The sequence below is a fragment of the Myotis myotis genome, unplaced genomic scaffold (assembly GCF_014108235.1).
Source record: "Myotis myotis isolate mMyoMyo1 unplaced genomic scaffold, mMyoMyo1.p scaffold_m19_p_5, whole genome shotgun sequence".
Classification (NCBI taxonomy): Eukaryota; Metazoa; Chordata; class Mammalia; order Chiroptera; family Vespertilionidae; genus Myotis; species Myotis myotis.
The window spans coordinates 53014733-53034846 of NW_023416357.1; the positions used below are offsets into that span (position 1 = coordinate 53014733).

The 20114-nt window shown below is 40.8% G+C and overlaps 1 long non-coding RNA gene across 1 annotated transcript in view; it reads right to left on the reverse strand.

Moving 5' to 3' along the window:
• Positions 1 to 1016: 1016 nt before the first annotated feature.
• The window catches only part of LOC118656797, a 117858-nt gene continuing 98760 nt past the window's right edge, over positions 1017 to 20114 (reverse strand). Inside the window, exon 6 of the long non-coding RNA XR_004967698.1 lies at positions 1017 to 2350. This is a non-coding gene — a long non-coding RNA (uncharacterized LOC118656797). The remainder of the gene's footprint in view (positions 2351 to 20114) is intronic.

The window sequence follows — 20114 nt, forward strand, 5'->3', positions numbered from 1 at the left end:
GGTTTTATCTGTTAGACAGTTTGCTGTTCGAGAAACTAAATGCAGTGAATCTGGACTACATCCAGATGTGAGCTGCCCCCACACCACCACCTGGCACTGGAAATTTCTCCAGAGAGTAGGGGTTAATAATTCAGGCTTTGGGATCTAAGAGATCTGGATTTACATCCCCATGATTTAAACAAGATACATATCACTGCAGTGGGTAATACTTCAAGTGGTTGTTGTGAGGTTTAAGTGAGATAATTAATGATAGGATATGTGTAAGGCACTTAGCTCAGTGCCTGGAGCATCGTGAGTGCCCCGTGAATGGAGTGATTGCCCTTCCATTGATGAACAGGCCATCGGAGCGGTGGGACAGCCCTCAGGACCTGCCCCTGTGTGACAAGGACCAGGGAAGCAGTGGCTGTTGGTACAAATCATAGGGCTGAGCTGCTGAGTCCAAAACTGCAGCTAAGAGGTCCAATGTAGAGGACTAGACTATATATAAAGTATCAGATGATAAACTACAAACCAACAGCAAGCTTACTCTGTTAGCAAGATTGTTCTATCTTTTATAGAGCCTTATGAACCGTAGATAAAAAGGCTACTTTACACACCTTGGTTACCAAGTGTTAACTGAACACATACCTGCTATGCACCAGGCACTGTGCTAGGCACCAGGAATACAGAGATGTTACTTCTAACAAAACTCCCAGGACAAAAAAATAAATATCTACAATTTAGTACAAAACAAGTTCATAACTCAGATTATTGAAAGCTACTTCAGGCAAATTTAAAGTGACATAACAAATATACAATATCACCAGGGTTTGGGAGCTGGGTGATTCATCCTACTAAAGGTGAATCATATAACTAAAGTTGTTGGTCAAATTAGAATACTCCTTTACTGAGAAGCAAAATGAAAGTTTTCGGAAATTAAATAAAAAGGGATTATATGAGAATTCTCATCAAATTCTTTAGGGAACAATATAATACCCCACTCAAAGAACACTTTAAATCAATTTTCTATGGAGTAACATTATTTATTCAACAAGAGGGAAACAGCACTTACACAATTCATTTCTCAGACGACACACAGTACTATTGGCAGTGTGTATTGGCAGCTTAATTAAGAAGTCTGTTGATAATGTTAAAACGCTGGCACATTTTCAATTCAGATGGACACTCTCAAGACAAAGACATGTCCATTGTTGGCGCATACATAACAAAATGTGTCACAGACACAACATAAAATGTCTAGTGTCAACAATCATATTAGTGTCTTTACACTGGAAAAATCATGACTTACTCCCAGATCAGAACTAATTTTTTGGAAAAAGTATATAGTCACTCAACTTATAGAACTTAGAGGACAACACCATGAATACTGAAATAGCCAAATTTTCACACACAGCCATTTTCCAGGTCTGTTTGGCTCCTGTCCTGCCCTGTCTTGGGTCCATGAGTAAGGACCCCAAGCTTGACCCAAACCTTCCTCCATGCTAATAATTCACTCAGGGCGGCAGGCCCCTAGGCATTCAAGGTAGGGGCCTATTGAAACAGATGTGATTCCGTCACCCACTCCCCACCGATGTACAAACATAATATAGTTTTCCAACAGAAACTCTACACCTACAGGGAAAAGGGAATTTAATTCAAGTTAACTCCAACTATAATGTGTTGATATCTCTAAAGTCTACAGAACATTTTTGAAATCAACAAAAAGGATCCTACCTATCAGAAGTCCAAAAAGAAATGGAATTAAGGTCCAAAAAGAAATGGAATTAAGATGTCCTGAATTGTTCGCATTAGAAGTTTTGTTTTGTTTTTTATTAAAGGAACTTAAAATACTCAGAGAAACATACTCTTCCATTTGTTTCCTGTCTTAGAGACACACTTAGTAAGAACAGAAGGCACACCAAAAAATGTTCATTGAAACGAATCTATGGACGGCAGGGACCACATCTTATTTGTCTCCTTCCCTCTCTATGTTCCTTCTCCTGCTCCGTATAGTGATTCACATGTAGTAATTACTCAATTAAATTGAAAAGCCAATGCATGTTTCAATTCATGTTCATTTGGAAGGGTTGCGCTGATTTAAGGAGCAACTGAGACGAAATTTCCTGATTTCTGGCTAGTGAGGCACACACTGTCTAGAAAACTTTCTTTGCTGAAGCTTGCATGCATAGCCCCAGCATCATTAACTGCTGGCAGCGGTGGCATTCTTAGGGTCTTCACTTGTTTCCATTTTTGTTGAAGGGAGCATGTTGATTCCCCAACGGCTGTTTTTCTAGAAAATGTGAAAGGTGATGTGAAGCAGGTACTCAGTGAAGCGGGTGTTCAGCCTGTCCCTGTCCCACAGATAGTACATCTGTGAACAAAATGCAAACACATTATTAATTCAAGCCTTTATAAAACAACTTCTCACAACTACAATGACTGGTCTTTTGCTGATCACTAAAATTATTTAGCTCAACAGTTCAAAAACACAACAAAACTACAGGCTCTTTTATGGTAAATAAAAGTTTGAACAGGATTAAACTTTAATGCTGTTTACAGTGTTCTTTCCTTACCTTAAATAATGACTTTCAAATCCATGCCACCTCCAGGTGTAGATCCACGTGTCACAAAACCAGAAACACCACATGTCTGTGCATTTCGAAAATAAGGTTTCCCTACCCGAGCAGATTCTGTCATTTCTTCCTTGCCTTGATAAACAGGAATAAAATCCCTCCTGAGGTCCCAAGACCTCCGCCTTCGTGACTAAAGTCCCTGCCTGGGTCCCATCGTTTAGCCCCGAAGTGGATGGCTGGGAAGCAACAGCTGCCGGTGGAGAAGCCTGTGATGACGCAATCTGGCCGGGCAGGAGCACGCTTTCCTCGGCAAAGGCTCTGAGCTAACCAGGTGGGTAAAAGGCAGGTACAAACACTGCCAACACCAACCCCAGTGGGGGCAAAGCCCCCGCCACCATGAGAGCAGCATGCTAGGGCCCAGGTAGGTTCCACCTTAGGCATATCCGTGTGCATATCCATGTACATGTATATTAGCAACACTATTGTAGACCAGGAATGACAGACACCTTTGCAAGAAACATTTCTATTTATTCACATCTCTGAAATGTTCCAAGCAGACCCATAGCAGTGAGAGGTAAAGCCAGCAAACACATAGGTAAGCTTAGCCTTAACACAATTTATTTACTAATTTACTTTATTTATTTGGGTTTTAAAAAAATAGGCCAAAAGCAACTGCATACGTGTTTATAATGCCCTTTAGCCCATGAGCAAAAATGCCATACTACATGGACATTTAAAATCCACCTGGAATCATTTTAGGTTTTATCCATTATCTCAAACTTGTCACTAAAGCATGTTACCTCTTAATTTGAAATGTTTTTAGCAGTCCCTTCTTCTAACTTCTACTAAGTTCCCCTCCCCTCCCACCCCTCCACCCCCCGCCCCACTTCCTTTGTCAGACCTGGTTCTTCTCACCCTGGAATGTGGCAGCCCCCTCGCTGTTCCTAGATCTCCTCAGCTGTGGTATCAACTCCTTCCAAGTGATGCTGTTTCCACTGGGCCTCCACTTCCAACATTCACTCCAGGACCCCTCTGAGCTCCTGTCCTGCCCTATAGAAGTCTCCACTTAAGAGGCTCAGAGGAGCTGTGACCTTCAGCCCACCTTTACCAGGCAGGCAAAGGAGCAACCACCTCCGCCCCTGATAGCACGACTGGAATTCCTTTTGCACTACAAATACACTGAATTTCCTCCACACTCCTTCATTATGCTTTCTCCCTCTATTTCCCTATAACTCCAACATATTGGCCCAATATTCAGAATATTATAGTGTTAGGACCCCAGATTCTATTCCAGGACTCCTGCTGCTGGCTGGGATCAGAATCCCCACTGCCATTCCTGACACCACCATTCCTGACTCTGAATCTCACCTGTTCTAGTTGCCCAAACCTCCTGAATTGGATCTCCTCCAACACTTTCCCTGAACCACTCTCAAGGTCATCACATCCTCTTGGTCACTGAGGACTGGATTGCTGGCCAACCCTAGTGCAGCCAGGCTCCCAAACCCTGATACACTTAGTCTTGACTTCCCCCTGCCCTCTGACAACCTATGTTGCTGAGATATTCTTCCCAACCCAGACAAACTCTAACACTATAATGTTTTTGAAGCATTCCGCTACATTTCCTAGTCTCCAACATAAAGTCTCCACTGCCCTCTCAGCTCATTCCGAATCTTTGTTCGTCCCTTCTACCTTCTTAATTAGCTCTGCCTTCTTAATCACCTCAGTTGTGGCATGATCTAAGAAGCATTCTCCAAGAAACAAATCCTCATTGACTTATCCCTTATCTGGATTCCTCTGGAGTAATCAATATCACACGGTTTAAGCACTTGGTTTTCACTAAATGTTTTCATAGATATTAGCTCTGCAGACAGACTGCTAGCTCTCTGAGGACTTGGAGAAAAGTCATATCCTGTGCATGCTATTGACCTACACTGAGAGAGCAAAGTTCCACTTCCATCTTCTCTCTACCCTTACTCCACTCCCCAACCCACCCCCATGGAAGTGGCTGAATCAAGTTACTGGATTCAAACTAAACCTTGTTAAAAGGAATACGGCTTTTGTTATAATGAGAGGAAAGGTTCAAGTTTTGGCTTCTGAAGGATGTGGTCTGTTTGGAGTTTGTCTCTTGGGGTTCTCCTTTTGGATTGCTTCTCTGTACTTCTATGTCACACTGAGAGAGCAAAGTCCCACTTCCATCTTCTCTCTACCCTTACTCCACTCCCCTCCTTCAGCACCGGCCCAGGTGGGTGGGAAGCTTGGCTTCCTTTGTCGCCTGGGTGACCCAAGCCTCCTGCCTGCTCTGGCTGGCTCAGTGGCTGCCACCATCTTTGTCCCACTAATTTGCATACTCACTCCTGATTGGCTGGTGGCCATGGCTGTGGGCATCAAGAAGGGACAGTTAATTTGCATATTTCTCTTTTATTAGTGTAGATACACACTATATACATATGTACATAACTTTGATGTACTACTTGAAAAGAAGTAAATACTGAATGTAGGATATCCCGAAGTCATAAGATTATCTGTCACTTGTCCAAGTCTGTGGCCAAAACTTCACTTTGAAACAATGCCCTTAATTAGCATGTGACGCAGACACTGACAATTTTCCCCATCTCCCCTTCTCCTTTATTAATAGAACCCCTGAATTTTTAGAAGTACATGGCCACAAAGAGTATATTTCCAGGCCTTCCTGGCAGCTAGTATGGCTGGCAGGATGTGAGTAAAAGTTAAAAGTCCAACATCTAGGGAATGCCTTTAAAGAGAATACTTATGTCCTGACTGGTGTGGCTCAGTTGGTTGAGCGTAGTCCTGTACACCAAAAGGTCACTGGTTTGATTCCCAGTCGAGGCACATGCCTGAGTTGTGGGCTCGATCCCCAGTAGAAGGCAGGCAGGAGGCAGCTGATCAATGTTTCTTTCTCACATCAATTTCTCTTTCTCACATCGATTTCTCTCTCTCTTCCTCCCCCTCCTCTCTCTCTAAAATCAATTTTTAAAAAAATATATTAAAGAGAATTCTTATATATCTTTAGACATATGAATGAGGCAAGCAGAAGGTAGTAAGATGGAAGTTTCTTTCTCCCTTACCCAGCAGTCTAAGCATAAGCAGTTGGAGCTGATATACTCCACTTTGTCAGGGAGCTCCCTCGAACTTGTTTCAACCACTGTATTTTAGAGTCTCTTAACCTGGATATAGGTTAGGCTGCTGTAACAAATATTGCACTATAATTCTAGCTCTTACTAACTATTCCAACACTGGACAAATTATTTAAACTCTATGAACTTGTTTCTTTTTTTTATACCTACTTAACAGGTTGTTGTTAGCAAATAAGACTGTCTTTTTTTCTTTTGCTTCCCATTATATCCCCAGCTTCTAGCACAGATCTGCATATGATAAAAATTAGTTATTCTTGCTACTTCTGTTGATATACTGATCTAGAAAAATAATGTCATACTTTAACAACTAACCATTAAGTACTTCCAAAAAACTACACATTGAAATACAACTAATCAATATGTTGTGCATTAGAGATGTGACATTTTCCTGACCCAAATCTTAGAAAACATGATCTAACAAAAGGTTTTGTCTGACTTGTGAATTTACTTATATGAAAATTCTTATATGTTAAACCATTGGCTGTCAATTTAAAGAACTGACTTTACTTTTTAAAACAATCTGCTTAAATTGGGCAGCCCTGGAAAGTCAAAGGCACACAACCCCAACATTATTGGTTCTGTCTCCTCTGGTTTTTATCACAAGGTTCCATTTATGCATGCATATTATGAAAAAACTGGTTTTATAACATATTTATGGTTGTGAAATGGTATTATCTTAGTTCAGAAGCTCCTGAAAAATAATTCTTACGTCTTCCCAAAGGAAGATGAGCACTTCTTGCTTCTACAAAAATAATAGGAGTGAGTTTTCAGTAAAACACATTCCTCCTATTGAAGAGTACTTAATAAACACACATACACACCTGGTTGCTTTCATTTCACAAGTGGCACCCATTTGCCAGTCATCAAAGTAATACAGTCTGATCTAGTGAGGTGATGGATTCTGACAAACTGTGTAGGGGAGGAGAGATTATAGTCTCTATGCAGGACATGATAGTGCTTAAATTTCTCATCCATACAGCCTATGAAACACAGGGGAAAGCAACAAGATGAAAATAAAGTTGAACATAAACTTACTGCTTCCCTCTTCAATGAATGATATGAGTTGGTCCCACTCTATACTTTCTACTTTGTATACATACAGCTCTATTTCTTCCTGGCTAATATAAAGATCTTTCATAAAGGACAAAGATTATGCACAAATTTTACTATTCAGTAATTTAAGTCTAACTTAATGCCTTGTGCTTCCACTTTTAAAATATTACTTTTCCCTCTTTTACTCTACCTATCTATATAGCCATTTTGCTTCTCTCTAATTTTTTACTTACGTATTTAAAATTCTCATCAGGATGAAGATTACATCTAGAGTAAAATTCATTAATTAGGCGAACTGAAGAAGACAAGTCTGAATTAATGAAAAGTCTTGAGTGTGGGCTACTGTCAAAAAGATCACGATAGCAGCAACATCTGATGTTTGAGAGATACTACATGAAAATCACCGGGCTGACCACTTTACACGCATTATCTCATTGAGTCCTCATGAAAGTCCGGGAGGTGTCATCATCTCATTTTCACAAATTAAAAAATAAAACCTGAGCAACATTGTGTAACTTGCTTAAGGCCATGTAGCTAATGAGTGATAGAATTACTTTCAAACCTGAGTCTGACTCTGAAGTATATGCATGATTTTCTCTACCACACCAAACTGCTAGGTCTTCCTTCAATCAGAAATAATAGTAAAGCAATATTTCAGATCAGGTTAACAAAACTCTAAAGCATTAAAGAACCCTGCTTTAGTGAAAAAATGAGAAGTTGAAATTAGCTACTTTAGGTAGGTAATAATTATCTGCCATTTATGAAGTACATACTCATACCAGGCACTTTCGACACATTAAATGTAACCCTCACAGCAACCCCATAAATTAGATTGCTGTCTTCATTTTGCAGACGAGGAAAGGTTCTCAGAGAAGCTGAGTCATTTGTCCAAGGTCACATCGCTGGTGAGCGGCACGGTCCCCACCGTGCATTCTGCACACCACTCTCTCCCCCTCCTGCAAGGCCTTTCCCTGGAGTGCTTGAAAAGACTGCTTTGAAAGTAATAGTGCCACCCCCACCCCCCTGTAATTGTATTTATACTATGTGTTAACCCAGAAAAGCTTTCCTTCAGAGACAATGCAAAAGTAAACTTTAACCCAGGCCCTGCCCTCATTATCATAAATTCCCAAATTTAGTGAGGTCCATGTTAATGGGTTTCACTGTATATAACAAAGAGTTTAATAGTCACTTAGACCTGCTCTATCTCTATTAACAAATCTAAAAAGCCATTCAATGGTAAAGGGAGGAAGAGGAGTAACCTCAAAACTAAAACAGATAAGAAGTGCCTGTAATTTGTACTCCAGCAAAACAAAAATAACACATAACATATGCCAATACAACAATATAGTAGAGATGCCCAATATATGACAACAAATTCAATCCTACAAGTTTAGTGATCTATTCATCAATTAAAGAAAATTAATCCTAATCAGATGTTCGTATTAAGGAATATAGCCATAGCAAATGGGCAATAATAATTAAAAGTCCATTTCAAATCTCTTGGTCAGCAGCAAAATGATCTAACAGAGCCAGACTGCCCGGTCCTTTCTGCAGTGCTGTCTAAATGTGCACATTGTGTCGAAATTCCTGGCTGTTTAACACGGCCCTCCTTGCCACTCAGTCTGTACTTGTTTCTAATGAAGATATGCGTCCATGTGTACCCTGAGTGAGGAGAATGTACAAGTGTGTAGGTCAGGGACATATCTGCTGCCAGAGCCAAGTCCCCGACACACAGTGTGGGTTTTCCCACACAGGTCATCACAGTGTAGCAGATTCCACAAAAATTCTACCAGCCTTGGGGGGGGGGGGGGGGCTACTTAAAGCAGTCAGGATCCCACAGCTCAGTCAGATTGCATGGAGGTTTCTTCTTGTCTTTAGGTCTACTTGTAAATGAGCTACCACGCCCTCTCTACAAGGGAAGTAGCCTTGGGATACAAGCAAAACAATCGAGGTGGAGGGAGCCCAACTAATGTTTTAGGCCTGGTGCCCTGTGGGTAGGTGGTGGAACCAGATTTAAGTCAACAAGCATTTATTTCTCACAATTTTGCAGGCTGATCAAGATGGGAGCAGATTCGTTTCTTGGTGAGGGTCCGCTTCCTGGCTGACAGCCACCTTTTTGCTATGTCCTCTCAAGGGAGGGAGGGACGGAGGGGAGAGGGAGAGAGAGAGAGAGAGAGAGGAATCAAGCCTCTGGAAAGTAAGATTAGGAAGAGAGGACTTTAACTTTTTGCTTTGTATACACTATTGTATCTATTTAGGTTTCCAAGCAATTCCCCAAAATTGAGAACCCCCCTTCCTCTCCTGGGTTCTGAAAAAGTTAAGAATACAAAAATAAAAGAGATGAGAGGCTAAAGTATAACCTTGATTACTAACTGAAACCAGAGTAGAGGAAGCAGCTTATTGTGAAAGTCAGACCAAGCTCACTCCAGCAGTCGCCAACCGGTGGTCCCCGGACCACTGGTAGTCTGTGAGGTCTAAAAGGTTGGCGACCGCTGAAAAACCATCAACTCAAGCCATCTCCACAGCCAGGCTCATGCGATGGGGAAGTCTTCCCAGACTCAGGGAAACTGTGGGCTCTCCATAGCTAGGCCATCCTCTGGGTAAAAAGGTGGCGGTAAGCTGAGCTGGCCCACTTACTCACTCCACATGTGTCAGTTACGTAAGTCCCTCTCCCTGTAGGGCAGAAAGTGGTCTGTGAAGTAGGAGTGTAGACTTTGCCTGTGACGGTAGTGTCAGTGGTGGCTGAGTCTAGATTGCAACAGGTTAAAGAGTAAATGGTGAAAAGGAAGAGGCAAGAAAGTAGACAACTCAAGAAGAATTAAAAGAAGGAAACAGAGTAGGGAATTTGGGGAAGGATTTTTTCAGGAAGAGGCCAAAAAATGTTGAATATGGCAAGTGGAAGGGACATCATGATTTCCAGCGAGAGTCTGGGCACAGCGATGGAATACAGGCCACGAGAGAAGGGGGATGCCTGTCACTGAGATGTGAATAAAATGGAAGGAAGAGGGAAAGCCACGTGATTCGAGGCAAGGATGAAGGAAAGGAAGTTGAGTTCATATCATAGGATCAGTTTTGCAAGAAAAGTGGAGAGAGATTCTGGGGCTAATGCCAGACAACAAAATTTAGACTTGCAAACTGCCACGGGGCTGGCTGTGCTAAAGTCATGACAAAACAGCAAACCCAAAACCTACTTGTAAATGTTTTATCACAGTGTGATACTTTTGAGAAATTACATGATTTATTATTTATAAGACATTGCTTAGATTAGTATTGATGTATATGTATTCTGTCTCATTCACCATCGTGCATCATAACATTAGTTGATTCACATGCTCCTTTGTCCCTGGGAGCTCTGAGGAATAAAGTTTAAGCTTGACTGGCCCTGTGCACTTTTTCATTGCAATTCTGGCTCCCATCACACGATAGTCCCCAAATCACCATGCAGGGTAGTGGAAAACCAAATGGACCAGAGAAATTGGAAAGATTCATAGTCTAAAAATCTGACTCCATACTTTTAACTGATAAAGAAATTTCTGCACTGAAATGTTTCCGTATTCCCACTGATCTATCTATTTCCATGTTATGGTTTCAATGGCCACAGAAATCCTTCTGGTAAACAAATTCTTCTGGTGAACAGATTTCTGTGAGAAGAGGAGGAAGAGGAAGAGCTTCATATCTTATAAGGGTCCCCAAAGTTATAGCCTTTCTCAAGTATTTCTTTCTTTAATCAGATTTTAAAGTTATGTTCCAAGTCTCCATTCCTCAGTGGGGTTTAGCTTTACAACCCACTTAACTAGCAGTTTTTGACATCATTTAGGTTTGGCAAAATGTGTGCTAGGGCCCCTCCTGGGCCTTCTCAGCTGCTATTAAAAGTTATACTGCATTTGGGTAAGTGCGGAGACTGGCACCACAGAGGATCCATGATGGTGATTATCATGCAAATCGGCCTCCTGCAAGTCCAGCTCCTCCGAGGAGGCCCTCCAGCTCTGCGCCCCCAGTAGCCTCATTGTCCCCAGGATAAAGCGAACCATCTTCACTGCTGACACTGGATGCTGCCGAGATGGGATCTCCTGGCAGAGATTAGTGAGCAGCAATGAATCTTTCACTTGGGGTAGAAATATGATTTTATTTAAGAAAATAACTATCATAATTGGGCTTCTGTCACTTTAAATTTTAATGGTGAGAGTAATATGGAGGCTTCTGGAACTTTAAATTATGGCTTTCAGAAGCTTCACACTGAATCTTTCAATTATTCTCTGTAAGTACTTTCTCAAAGCATGTGCCACCATGACATTGATATCACAATTCAAATCTAAATTCAAAACCGACTGCAAGGCTATGAGCTATGTGCTGGCGCGCCGGCTGCCTCATTTTATCTTTGAACATCTGAGCAGGCGAGTCAAGAGGCGCTCTCCCAGAGCCCAGCCAGCTGTTTGCCAAATATTCAAATGCCCTGGCATGCAGAAGAGCCTTTCAGATTTCCCCACATCAAAATTAGCGACGGCCCCCTATTTTTCTCATTAGCTTCTGGCTCACCTACACGCTCCCACACAGGCCCGCCTGACTCCCTGGGCTGCCGTGGCTCTCCTCGCTCCCTCGCCTCCCAGGTGCCCCACTCCAGCACTGGGTCCCGGGTGTGCTGCAGGGTGCAGCAGTTCAGACAAAACCAGGCTGGGGGATTCAAGCCCGTGTTTCCTTGAAGTGGGTCTGAGAGAGGGGCTGAGCTATTTGTAGTAGCAGAAAGACAGAGAGCAGAGGGAGTGTGTGGATTTTATTTAAAATGCATCCATTAGGGCTGGAGCAAAAAACAAACAAACAAACAAACAAACGGGATGGGGAAGACAGCAAGGGAAAGGGAAAAGGCGTTCCTCTTTTATTTTGCTGTCTTAACTTCCTTGTCATGTGCCTATTTTCTCTAATCATGTTAATGGTTTATCTTCATAGTAAAACAAATAGAAATAGATATATTTATTTTTAGGATGAACTTTAGACTGCTTCAATCATTTTAAAATGAGTCCTCTACCTCAGTAAGGACAGTGCCAAATATACAATGGTAAATAACTAAATCCAGCTGCACTAATGAATCTACGACGAAAGACAACCCTTACTTCACATTCTGTAGGTCCTGGAGCAATTTTCCTCAGCCAGATAACTGAGGACAGCGCACCCGGGGAGCTGAGCGGGAACAAGGGACGAAGGTGCCACAAGACAGCAGCCTCTGCCCAAATGGCTGGTCCAATTTCCTGAAGCTGGACCCCAAAGCCCGCGCTCCAGCTGGGTGAGGGGGTTCCTCGATTCCTTCAGGAAAAGTGGGTCTTTACGTGCTCATTTCCTGTGATGTGTTTACACTTGCACAGAAGGGACACAGCAGGGAGGCTTTCAGGGCACATTTAGGGGGAAGCCAGCCTCACAGGAGTCGTGAATGCCAGATGTCAGCCCAGTGCTCTACAAGGAGGAGGCGCAGCCACCAAATCACAGTCTGAGAACACTCCGCCGTCCTGATCCAGAGCCTTTCCTTAACCACAGGCAGAGCAGGGTAGAAATTGATGTCACTTAAAAAATAGCAACAATAATAAAAGGAGCTGCTAGCATGAGTATAAAAGTTATTTGAGAACCAGATAGGTTGATGGCATTCCAGTTCTGCCAGTCCAATATATTCATTCCATCAACCCAAATCATCATAAAGCAACTAACTTACTTCTGGGAACCACAGGTGCAAAGGTTAGGAAGAGGCCCATGTGTGGAATGGCCGTAGGGTTGTTGATTGACATTATTCCCTGAAAACGGCCTCAAACACTACTTTGCACTGAAATAAGGGCTGTGATGCCCAAGGAGCCACTCTTCTAAGACACTGACTATGGACAGAGAGACACAATTTTTTAAAACTCACATTGATTTTGGTTGGAGCACAAAGCAGTACAATTACAAATCCTGTTTGACTTGAATACTTGAGGCTTATGGAGTGTTTCAAACACAAAACAGTTCTACATAAATCATTCATCCAAATATTTACTATGCCCCCATTACATGCCATGTAATATACTTTGATGAGCCAGTTTGGGTTAAAGAATAATCCTCTGTAGAATTTAGTACCATGGCATGTCCCTTCATCTTAAAGTTCCTTCACGTCTATAAAAGTTCTCTCCCCCTTAGAGGGATCTACATCTTGGATCACTCTGTCCATTTTACCAACTTCTCCTCTTCTTCCTCAATCCTGTCCTCATTACACTAACTCAATTGGGGGTAGTGGTGAAGGGTAGTACATGAAAACCATTTGGAGAACATTATTTTTTCAAACTACAAAGACGCTTTCCACCTCTATTTGAGAATCATTACCTATATGAACCACTCAGTATTTCTAGCTGCACTAAATCACATCACTAAGAGTTTGGAATAGAGAGCCCAGAAATCGGCCCGAACCAATATGCTCAATTAATATTTGACAAAGGAGGCAAGAACATACAATGGAGCCAAGATAGTCTCTTCAATAAATGGTGTTGGGAAAATTGAACAGATATATGCAAGAAAATGAAACTAGACCACCAACTTACACCATACACAAAAATAAACTCAAAATGGATAAAGGACTTAAATGTACGACAGGAAACCATAAAAATTCTAGAAGAATCCAAAGGCAACAAAATCTCAGACATATGCTGAAGCAATTTCTTCACTGATACAGCTCCTAGGGCACTTGAAACTAAAGAGAAAATGAACAAATGGGACTACAACAAAATAAAAAGCTTCTGCACAGCAAAAGAAACCATCAACAAAACAACGAGAAAACCCACTGTGTGGGAAAACATATTTGCCAATGTCATATCTGATAAGGGCCTAATCTCCAAAATTTATAGGGAACTCATACAACTTAACAAAAGGAAGATAAACAATCCAATCAAAAAATGGGCAAAGGACCTAAGCAGACACCTTTCAAAAGAGGACATTCAGAAAGCCAAGAGACATATGAAAACATGCTCAAAGTCACTAATCATCCAAGAGATGCAAATCAAAACAACAATGAGGTACCATCTCACACCTGTCAGACTGGCTATCTTCAACAAATCAACAAACGACAAGTGCTGGAGAGGATGTGGAGAAAAAGGAACACTTGTGCACTGCTGGTGGGAATGCAGACTGGTGCAGCCACTATGGAAGACAGTATGGAGTTTCCTCAAAAAACTGAAAATGGAACTCCCATTTGACCCTGTGATCCCACTTCTAGGAATATATCCCAAGAAACCAGAAACACCAATCAGAAAGGATATATGCACCCCTATGTTCATAGCAGCACAATTCACCATAGCTAAGATCTGGAAACAGCCTAAGTGCCCATCAGTAGATGAATGGATTAGAAAACTGTGGTACATCTACACGATGGAATACTATGCTGCTCTAAAAAGGAAGGGACTCTTACCATTTGCAACGGCATGGATGGAACTGAAGAGCATTATGCTAAGTGAAATAAGCCAATCAATGAAGGAAAAATACCACATGATCTCACTCATTCATGGATAATAGAGACCATTATAAACTTTTGAACAATAATAGATACAGAGGCAGAGCTGCCTCAAACAGATTGTCAAACTGCAGCGGGAAGGCCGGGGAGGGTTGGGGGGCAGGAGGTAGGGGGGTAAGAGATCAACTAAAGGACTTGTATGCATGCATATAAGCATAACCAATGGACATAAGACACTGGGGGATAGGGGAGGCTAGGGGACTGTCTAGGGTGGGGGGATAAAACGGACACATATGTAATACCCTTTGTAATACTTTAAGCAATAAAAAAATAATAATAATAATATGTAGACTAGCCCTGAAAAAAAAAAAAGAGTTTGGGGGTGAGAAAAATAAAAGACTAAAAATCTCTGTACTAACTACTTCCTCTTGACATTATCTACTCCTGAGGCTTCAACTATCACTTAGATGCTGATATTTTAAAAACAACATTTTAATAAGCCCGATCCATATATGCAAATGCCTAGTGGGCCTCTGTTTTCAAATAACCTAACAAACTCAGTAAGCACAACCACAGATCTATTACCCTTAGTTTTTTACTCTTCCCTTTCTTTATAGTATCGACTCAGTGGGTACTTCACACTCCCCACTCCCACTACACACACATCAAATCTGTCGCCAGATCCTTTCTCTTCTTCCTCAGACACATCGTAAGTCTACCATGTGCCATGTCCCACCTGGACCTCTGCAATAGCCTCCTCACTCCTTCCTACCCTTCCTACTTCAAATTAGTTTCCACATGCTCCTGATTCCTACTGGTTAAAGCAGGAACTCCAAGAACACAGAAAAGCATAAGAGAAATACAAAATGACTTCTGAGAGCATACAGGCCTACTTGTAGAATATATTTTAATAGGTCTAGAAAAGTAGAATTAACAGATCAACCTGGGGTTTTAAGTTAATATTGAGTTTGCTTTCAAAGTAAATTTTAGTATAAGATCTGAACAATTAAAAATTAATTCAGATAGTATGCAGATATTTTTAAAAACATAAAAGTGGTACATCAATCAATGAAGTTTGGGAAGCTTGGTCCTACAAAATAGGTCTAAACTTCTAACTGTTTTGGCTCAGTGGATAGAGCGTTGGCCTGTGGACTGAAGGGTCCCAGGTTCAATTCCAGTCAAGGGCATGTACCTTGGTTGCGGGCACATCCCCAGTAGGGGGTGTGCAGGAGCCAGCTGATCGATGTTTCTCTCTCATCGATGTTTCTTACTCTCTATTCCTCGCCCTTCCTCTCTGTAAAAAAATCAATAAAATATATATTTTTAAAAAATAAAAATAAACTTCTTAACATGATATTGCAAATGTTACACATCCTCTTCATCTCCAGGAAATGCCTCCTCCCACATCCCCTACACTCTACTTAGACCTTCTAGGTATCAGCTTTGCTATATATCAAAACACCCCAAACCTACTGGCTAAAATAATATTTTATTTAGTCCATAATTGAGCAAATCATCTGGGTCTTTCTGACTGGGCTGACAACAGATTTCTCCTGGACTCTCCCATGTGTCTGGGGGATCAGCTGGTAACTACATGGTCCAAGACGATCTCACTCACACGTCTAGTGGTTAGTAAACTGTCAGCCAGAGCCTCTGCCCTCCTGCAGGTGGCCCTTATTCTCCAGCAGGATAACCTAGGCTCATTGACAATATGGCCTCAGGGTTCCAAGCACAGAAGCCCCAACGCATAAGCACTTTCAAATTTGCTAGTGTGCACTGGCCAAAGCAAATCACATGGCCAACCCAAATTCAGAGATGGGAAACAGACTCCATTTCTTAGTGGAAAGCTCTTCAATATCACATTGTCATGAGTTGGGTGTAGGAAAGGGTAGAATTTGTGACCACTCTTGCAATGTACCACTCTTACCATGTCCCAAAAAATACAAGGTGTATTCACACACATGCTCATGTTGTTCCCATCGCCTGAAATAAATTATCAAACTCCTTCTGTCCTTCTGGAAAATTCTTACTTCTTGTCCGTCAAAGTTCTGTTCAAACATAGCATTCCCTAACACCTTCCTTCAAATTAATTATGCCCTCGTATGTTCCAATGATCCCTTGCATATGCCTCTATTATAGCATTCAGTGAATTGTATTATAGTTATTTATGTTTCCCTAAATAGACTGTCTTTATACCACCAGCATCTAACACAGTGCCTGGCAAAGAACAGACATTAAATAAATGTTCCCTAAATTGAATTGAATTGAATAAATTCAAAACAAAGCTTAAAGTCCTCCTCAAATAAGCTCACATATAAAAGATTGAAGGTGCAACAATACAAAACTGGCTTTATGAGTAAGTAGGACCAGTTAGATCCACCTCATCTCATTTAAAGGCCACCATATTGCTGTAAGTCTAAAAATGTTTTGCTGTAGTGCACAGTGCACAGGTTTTAGAGTCTGAAACACTGGGACTCAAAGCCTAGCTCAGGGGTGGGCAACCTTTTTGAGAGTGCGTGCCAAAATCATCAAAATCTCTGACTCAAAATTCTTCTGCGTGCCAACCCTAATTTTTTGAGAACATGTTACGCCTACTTGATATCTCTTAAGGTGTACGTATGTGAAGAACCTTGAAGAAATAATAAAATTCATTCAAGCGACAAAAACACTGTATATGATAATGAAAAATACATTTATTTTTTAATGTATACATGTACACTGATAGTCCGACAGAAAATTTTATGACTCCGTTTGATATTATCAGTGGGACTTTTGCTGCTGCATCACTGATGACAGAGATTTTACATCAAAGATATGCACGAGCTACTACTTTCATCCGTCAGGCTACTCCTATTACAAGACTTAACAAAATTCATCACTGAGAACAAAGATTCACAAGCGTATATGGATGAAAACATGGAGAGTAACGCTGTTGAAAAGTTTTTTAAACAGAAATAATTTTCTGGAATGGCATTCCAAGTCCTCAATAGTTCGTTTTCGACACTTCTCTCTGGTACTCCGTCTCTAATCACTTTTTTTCAATGTTTTCCAAGTCAACTCTAAGGTCAATAAATTTCTGCTTCCAAATTGAGCTACTCTAAAATTCAATCAACTGCATTTCAAAGTCAGCCTTGTCTATCCATGAAAACATTTGTAAGTTTAGTTCCTCCAGTTTCATGCTGTCTGGAAACCTCATGAATTTTGCTGTCTCTTCCAGTTCTCTGAATTTCGCAAATCTTGAGAAGAACTACTCAATAGTTGACTCGATGGTGTTTAAAAACAGCTTTTGAAGGCTTTGACAGTCTGTTCTGTCATCTTTTGGGAGGTCTCTGATGTGCCTCTTGAGTTTTGGGAAATATCTAAATCTCTTACCATCCACAACCCTCTTAAAGACTTCCAGTTTCTTTTTCAAAAGCCTTTATGTAACCAAACATAAAATCAAGTGTCTTGCCAGTTCCTTGTAATTTAACATTTAAGTCATTCAAATGTTCACAAAAATTGTAAATGGAAGATTATAAGAGAGGGTTTTGTGTGCCAGCAAAAGTTACTGGCGTGCCATGTTTGGCACGCGTGCCAGGGGTTGCCCACCCCTGGCCTAGCTCTTTTTGTGATCCTGACAATTCACTTAATATGTTTCTCTGCACCACTCAATACAGATGTTTCAAGGAAGGACTTATCACAGGGCCTGCAACATACCAAACACACATCAAAACCCAGAGACTCCTACTAGAAAAGCAAATGACCTGGGCGGGGGTAACCTCAAGCCTTTATTGTTAATATCTGAGGAGAGTAGGCGAAGGGTAAGAAGAAGAGCATGAAAGTTAAAGGGTAGAAATTAGACAACTTTACAATTTTACTGAGAGCCAGGCTTGTGGCTATAATTAAACAATTATATCAGTTTTCAGGGATCCCCTGCCACAAGGTATACAATGACTATCTCTTGTTTTATATATTTTATTGATTTTTACAGAGAGGAAGGAAGAGGGATAGAGAGTAAAAAAAATCGATGAGAGAGAAACATGGATCAGCTGCCTCCTCCATGCCCCCTATTGGGAATTGAACCCGGGACCCTTCTTCAGTCCCTGTGCTGACGCTCTATCCACTGAGCCAAACTAGTCAGGGTTATTTCGGTTTTAGAGTACTCAGGAATCTCTGCATAATTTTGCTGGGTATCAAATACGGAGTCAACATTTACACAGAAGAAAGAAAAAGTGTTGTTTAAAATGATGGTACTCTAATCTTGTTAATGCATATTCCTGTATCTATTCACTTTTACATTTAAAATTGGTAGTGGGGTAAACAAGGTGTGTGTTTTTCCCTAACTAAAGATAACAATTTTTAAGTGAGAAAAATGAAAAGCATATTACAAACACACAGTTCTACACTTCAAATTAAGTCACTTCTATAAGAGATGTTACATTCAAATCAATATAATGTGAGTTTTAAAAACACAAATCCTGTTTCAAAGTTAAGTCAAATCTAATACATTTTAGATAAAATCTTTAAACTTCGGAAATCCAGGTAGAAACCTCAAAGAAGGAATCTCTATAGTTGTCTCTCCTGAGGCTTCTCACATCTCATGGCAGCTCTGAAACATTTCCGTGTTAGTGCACACTAAATCGATGTGTATTTGTTGATACCTAGCCCTGTAAATGAATCTACAGCATGACCCCTGCGACCTTTCATCCCAGGTACACTGTAAACTTCCTGGTACCCAGGATTCTGCTTTCTGTATTTTCTTAATCCACACCTCTCTTCACTCCCAGCACCCAGATTACATTCAGTAAATGTTCATTTATGGCTGACGAGGAAAAATACATAAGTAACATTTGCTGATGGTAAATCCCTTGGTCCATTCAGGTTCAGATCAAGACCTCTAGAAACCCTAAACACTAAAAAATTATGTTGCTCCTCTCCATGCACATTGCCGTCAAAATAGAGTAACACTAAACAATAGGGCACAAAACTTATATGTTCAAATTACAATAGCCTCTGCTAGCAACATTTTAGGTAAATTCATCAAAGGCTGGACTCCTCTCTCATTCTTTCCCTTCCCTATTATGAGAGAGGGAGGGAGGAAGGAAGTGAAGGGAAGGAGTTTCATCGCTTGAGTAAGCAAGTACACAGCATGTGTCTCTGATTTCTCTTTGCTTGGTTTGCTTTAGGGTACCCCAATTCTGGATTAAAAACATAAAACTATGTCAGGATATTAATTATGGGTATGTATGCTATTGTCAAAAGAGGAATCAAATAACTGCAGATATATGTATTTTTCCTCATCCAAGGATATGTCTCCATTGACTTTTAAAGAGAGAGGAAGTGAGAGAAAGAGAAACACTGATGTCAGAGAGAAACATCACTTTGTTGCTTCCCGTACGCGCCCCGGCCAGGAATCAAACCTGCAACCTAGGTATGTGCTCTGATTGGGAATCGGACCCTCAACCTTTTTGGTGTATGGGACAATGCTCCTACCAACTGAGCCACCTGGCCAGGGCAATCCATATGTACATTTAATGTTGCCCTGCAAGTGTCCAAACTCTGTTGTATAGCAGAACAGCTTAACATAATATGAATAGAAAAAAAGCAACATTTGGCTTTGTCTGAGGTCACAATTGTATCATAGTTGTATACAGAAAAGGAAGTGCAATAAATGATTATCAGCAAAGCACACAAAAGCACAAGTGCTTTGCATTTTATTCCATTAAACTCCAATATTTGATAAAGGCAACAAGTACCAAATTATATTTGGATAAACCTTCTATAAATAATGTTTTCACAGCAGTCACAAAGTCTAGAGTATAGATGCTAATTACAGAGCCAAATCAAAACCATCATAATTATAATTATCATAAAACTAAAATATTTTCACTTATAATGTGATTCTCATATCCATAGTAA